Raw genomic sequence first — 6,000 nt, forward strand, 5'->3', positions numbered from 1 at the left:
GATGATTATCTTTACCTGAGCTTAAACAACTATCATGCTCGTCAACACCTACAAATACCTCAACCAAAAGTCCAACCATGTTATATCAGCTATTTGGTAAGAAACAAAAAAAAAAAATGAGTAAGACACAAAAAAGGAGTGCCTATGTCAAAGAATATATCTCGGACTTTTCTAGTTAGAAATTGTTTTTATTTTTTTTAAAAAAAGGATTTGAAAACGTTTAAATATGTTGCTAAATATTTATATAAGATTGCACAAGTGCCGTGGTGACAGGTTGAACATTTCCCCTGCATCGAGCAGATGGCAGGTGCTAATTTCATCCCCTGATGTGGACTGATACAGTCTAGACAAGCATGAAATGACAGCCAGATAATTTGAGACACATTTAGGAGTCCTCAGGTGGGCTGCAAGATAGACTCAGAGGAAGACAGGCAGACACACATGCAGAGAAGTTGCACACTTTTTTTTTAATCAAGAGTGAATATTTCTATGCAACTACCCTCTAACCTCCTTAAAGTCATGGAAGGGTGAGAGCTGTCACCTTCACTAGTGACAGGCTGGAGAAGTAAAGAGTGACTGTGTGGTAGCTCGGTGAGGGCAGGGTCACACAGGTAAGAGTTACTCAGGTGCTGAGATATATAGCAGCTAATAAGGATTTCTGGGTAAAATAGCAGCAGATGTAGCCAGACAGGGCTCATACAGTAGCTCAGACAGAGACGAGACCTGCTCAGGCAGGAGAGAACTCTGGAAACAATGCAGATCAAAAGGCTGAGGTTAGACAGGCAGACAGGACTCAGGTGGAAGGAAGTGGGATAGCTATTAGAATTTTTTTTCAAGGTAGTCTTCTTTTCACGACAGAAGGCTGTCAGAGTTTATTTCACAGGAAATACAGTGTTTGAAGGAAAGAAGGGGGATGTTGGACAAGGTGGCTACACTGTGACTGATTCAGAAAACAGACAGGCAGCTAAGTGGAAGGGATCAGTGGAGTACTCAGGCTGTTTGAGGGCAGGGGTGAAAACCCCAGAAAGGCCACCTCCTTTCAAACCCCTGGTAGTCACAGTTTAGGATTAATTTAAATGTACTGAGGCAGCATTAACAGGAGGGTCTCTGAGGGTTCTCCCCCGGAAAATTTCAAGTGGCTAACACTTAATTCCTGCATTCTGGTGAGGGCATTTTTTTAAACTTTTGATTTATTTAAGGAGTATCCAGAAGGCACTTTTTTGCGTTCCATACATAGGTGGGGCATCTAGAGGGAAATTTTTGATGTTTTATTCATTTTAGGGGCATCCAGTGGGCACTTTTTTGGCGTATTGTATATAGGTGGTGCATCTGGAGTGCTTTTTTTTGCGTTTTGTACATAGGTGGGGAATCAAGAGGGCACTTTATTGCATTTTGTACATTGGTGGGGCATCCAGAGGGCACTTTTTTGGCATATTGTACATAGATGGGGCATCCGGAGGGCACTTTTTGATGTTTTACTAATTTTAGGGGCATCCAGTGGGCACTTTTTTGGAGTATTGCACATAGGTGGTGCATCTAGAGCGCACTTTTATGCATATCATAAATAGGTGGGGCATCCAGAGGTCACTTTTATGCATATCATAAATAGGTGGGGCATCCAGAGGTCACTTTTTTGCATTTTGTACATAGGTGAGGCATCTAGAGGGCATGTTTAATGCATTTTACTCTGAAAGGGCATCAGAGAAGGCAATTTTTAATGTTTTATCTACTACAGTGGAATCCAAGAGGGCACTTTAGAACATTTTCTTTCGGACGTGATGGCCCCAGGGAGGGGCGGTCCAGGGGTGCCGCCCCCCTTGAGTACACCACTGGAAGGGATGATGTAAGACTACAGACAGAAAGGAAGATAAGAAGTTGTCTTCTAAATAAAATCAATTGGACACAGAACTTTATCTACTCTCTCTTTCTCCCCTCTGAGGTCTTTTTGTTCTCTCAGGCAGTTTGTTGTTCTTGTTCTCCTTCAAGGATATAATGTCTTGCTTTTGTGTTTAGGCCACTTAATGAATGTTCAAACATTCCCTGCCTATTGTTTTTTCCTGATATGGTCATAAAAAAGCAAGATGCGAATGTTTGCGCTGCCATCTTTGTGTGTTGTGGAAACCCCATGAGAGAACTATATCCAACAAATCACATCTGTTGTTTGCACAGCTGCATTAGTATAATGAAGCAAAAGTTTGAGTGTAAAATATATAACTATAGCCAAGAATCTTAACTCTCTTCCTGCTCATTTTCAGACTTTCCTTCAATCTATAATGTCTGCTGTAAAAACTTTAGCAACTCATCCTCCTGACACTATAACTTTTCGTCCCTGCTGAAATCATACTTTGTTTCTGACTCATATCTTGAACTTATGATGTTCTTCTTTTAAACAAGATTTTTAAGCTAGACCAGTTCACACAGTCTTCAGGGTCTATATTGATCAAGTCGTTTCATGCCAGTGACTGAAACTGTCAGGTGAACTCTGGGGTGAGGTGGTATATGAAGTCGAAGTTTTAGACTTCTGTGCAAAGTTGCAGGGGCACATAAAGGTGAGTCTGTCCTATTTAAAGCCAAGAGACCACCACGAACAGTTGGTCTCAGCAATAAGCCATCATGGAAGTGTTGCAGGTTCACTGGTTTCCCTTCCTTGGATAACTTCAGGTAAGTACTGACCCCTGCAGACCAGGAAAACACCTCAAGAGCTGCAGTTTGGGAGATTTAGGCCCAATCTCAATGTCCACACTCACACACTCACCTTTCCGTAAAGGGGCATTTTTGCAGACTTAGCTAAGGGAATAACCCATAGTTCATAGCATTTTGATGTGAAACATGGGATTTCCAGGGGGCATGTAAGGGTAAATGAACGCCGTAACATGAAATTTAAAATAGAGAGATAGTTAACAAGAAGCATGATTGGAACAACCAATGTTGGCATTACTAAAAAGTTTGCCTGTAAGTATGAACGTCAAAAACAGCCTTAATCAGCCTAAATCTATTCATCTTCACATATAGTATAATATTTATAAGCCTATATGTTTTAAATTGTGTGGTTTAGCAGTATGTACAGTAGCAGCCGGGACCACATGGCAGTCAGTCCATCCCTTAAGAGCCTTAAATTTGAGGAAAGTAAAAAATTGTGCAATAAAAATTCCTAATGCGGCTAAGGTGAGCTACATGACGTCATGCAGGTCACATGAGAAGTCACAAAGTGCTGTCCCATTCCCAGTTCTACAGTTTCGAGTCCTTAAAGCCTCCTAGCCTCCTACACTCAATCACATCTACTTGCTAATTTTTGCTGCTTCAAACACATCAATGCTAAGGACTGTTCACCTCCTGCCTAAGATATCCCACCTTCTGCCAGGTGTCATCGTTAAGAGATAATCAGTGTTATTGGCTACACCTGTCAGCAACCATGATGTTTGCTGATGGGTGCGGTACAGTGCAGGAAATAGAAACTCCTCTTAATGAGGAAGATTGTGAGCAAAAGTTGAAAAATACAGATTTGAAAAAGTGTCTTGTACCACCACAAAGTATTCTCAAAATGTCATTTAGAATAAATTCAAAGAAATGTATACTTCCCTCATCCAAAAGTATTTATCCAAGCATCAATACATATCTTACACATTCCTTGGTTATATGCTTGATGTGTTCAAAAATACCTTTATCACTGGCATATCTCCTGGGAGTGCCCAGTGTTCAGACCTTTCTGGATAAAGCTTCATATATAATGTCAAAAAGCATATTTAATATTGACCTACCCCTACAATTTACTGCATTGTTCTTGGGAGGTGTAGATTTAGCGATTTCCTGGTTGCCTCCTGAACAATTACTTCAGAAAGATGTATTCATTAAACTCTGGACCAAATGGACTTACTATGTATAACCCCTACGGATAGAATTTGTGGATTATACCATTTAAGGGCCCTGTGAAGCTGTCCTGTCTTAGCAAATTGCAATTTTGGCTCACTCTAATTAATATTGTCTCTCTCAGGTTGTATTTAGCTCTAATAATCTTTAAAAACTGAGGACTGCAGGGGAAATGGACACAAGTCTCTCTTGTACATGCCAATACTTTGTATAACAAAGTTCTGTGCAATTACAAAAATAAAGAAGAAATACCTCCATCAAATTTAGTAACAATGCTCAGTCTGAAAACAAGACAATGGATATCTACTTTCAGAGGAAACTTGCAACAAATGATTCTCCACACACTCAAAACACACTCAACAACCAATTTAAGCTCAATTCAAGAAACATATATTTTAAATAACCTCACACAGTCTGTCTGATAACAAAATCCCTTCAGTGCCAAGCCAAACCAAGCACACAGGATAACCCAAGGAAATTAAATTATATCAATACAGTAAGAAAAAAATGTTGACTTACTTTATTAGTTGAATGGGGTCTACTCCTCCTTCCTCCATGGATGGAAACTGTATAATATCCAAGTGGTAAAATGTCCCTTTGCACTTGTAGTCATTTAGCTTCAGGCCTCTTCTCTCCTGTCTCTGCTTGCTTACTTCACTCGCAGCAGGACGTCAGCCAACAATTTTAAACGAACTCAGCTCGTTTTTCACGTCTTTGAAGCATAAATATCATCAGATAACTTATTCGTGCTTTAGAAAAATACCCTCAATGAACGTTGAGGCCCACATAAAGCTTTTGCATATTTTTGTGCAGTAATATGCACGTTCAAATGGCGTCCTTTTTTGAACGGGGGAGACTGGAGGTGAGTGAGTGACGCACTTATTATCGCGCTCACTCACCTGCAGGGACGTATCCAAGGGGCGTCCAGGGGTGGCTTCGGCTCATCTTAAAATTTGGCCACCCAAAGTTCTTAAACAATGATTTGGTATTTGTGCTCTTTTGCAACAAGCTACAAGCAGCTCTCTTTGTATTTCAGTGTAACATGTTTTCTTTTTGTTTATACTGCATAAAGTCAATTTTAGTCTCCCTTTTAACTGAGACTTATTCTCATGATAGTCTTATTCCATCTGACTTCATTTATTAATTATCTTGTTGCAATTTTAGTCACATTTTTTAAGTATACACTGTCCTATTTTTAAATTACTTTTGACACATTTTTTTTTGTTCTTAATTTGATCTTATTATCTTAAGATTTTTACAGACCCTCAGCATTTTAACATTTTGTTCTGTTTCACTTTGCTGTATTTACATTTAGTGTAGCATCTTGGTTTCTTTTCCTGGTTTAATATTTTAGTATTTTAGCATCTTATTGATTTATTTTATTTTGGTGAGTTTAATTTCCTGTGTTGAGTTTTAATATCTTATTTCTCCTCCGGTGTTTCCTCGTTAAGATATCATGACAGCGTTTCCTCAGTTCGTTCAGCAACTTCTTTTTTATTTATTTTGTTGTTGTTATTTTATTATCATTGTTGCATATATTATGTTCTTAACTTTACATATGGATTGTGGTGTGGGTTTAGGGTCAGGGCTGGCGTTGGGATTGGGATGGGGGAAAAGGGAAGTCTTCTTATTTTTTTAATATTTCTAATTTGTGCTATTTTTATTATTTTTAGGTACAGCACTTTGAGATAAAATATCATTGTGTGAAAAGTGCTTTACAAATAAGGTCTGTTTGATTGATTTATTGAGTGATTGATAGAGATTCAAGCTCCTTTCGCACTGTGCAATTTGCACATCAAAACATGTATCTTTAAGTTGACTTGACATGTAGTTCACTTATAAGAACTTTTTTTTCAGGTTAGACAGGGACGACTTCTTTCGAAGGAATCTTCAGGGTGAATTTCATCATAATTTCACAGCGCCAGTGGGAAAAAGCAAAATACCACCTTATACTACCTTATACCTTATAAACTTTTATGACAGGTTCACATCCATCTCATCCCCCAAGATTTTTGAGACTGATGCACCGACATATCGCCTGTATAAATAATGGATTCAGCCTGTCCTCACACAGCTCTGGTTACCTTAAACAGACTTCCTGATTTAATAAAGTATAGAGTGAAGGCATATAAG

General features: G+C 38.9%; 1 long non-coding RNA gene across 1 annotated transcript in view; it reads right to left on the reverse strand.

Moving 5' to 3' along the window:
- LOC117827826 overlaps nt 1-4,732 on the reverse strand; it is a 91,131-nt gene extending 86,399 nt beyond the window's left edge. Inside the window, exon 1 of the long non-coding RNA XR_004634283.1 lies at nt 4,387-4,732. This is a non-coding gene — a long non-coding RNA (uncharacterized LOC117827826). The remainder of the gene's footprint in view (nt 1-4,386) is intronic.
- Between the last annotated feature and the right edge of the window lie 1,268 nt (nt 4,733-6,000).

The sequence above is a fragment of the Notolabrus celidotus genome, chromosome 16, assembly GCF_009762535.1.
Source record: "Notolabrus celidotus isolate fNotCel1 chromosome 16, fNotCel1.pri, whole genome shotgun sequence".
Taxonomy (NCBI): domain Eukaryota; kingdom Metazoa; phylum Chordata; class Actinopteri; order Labriformes; family Labridae; genus Notolabrus; species Notolabrus celidotus.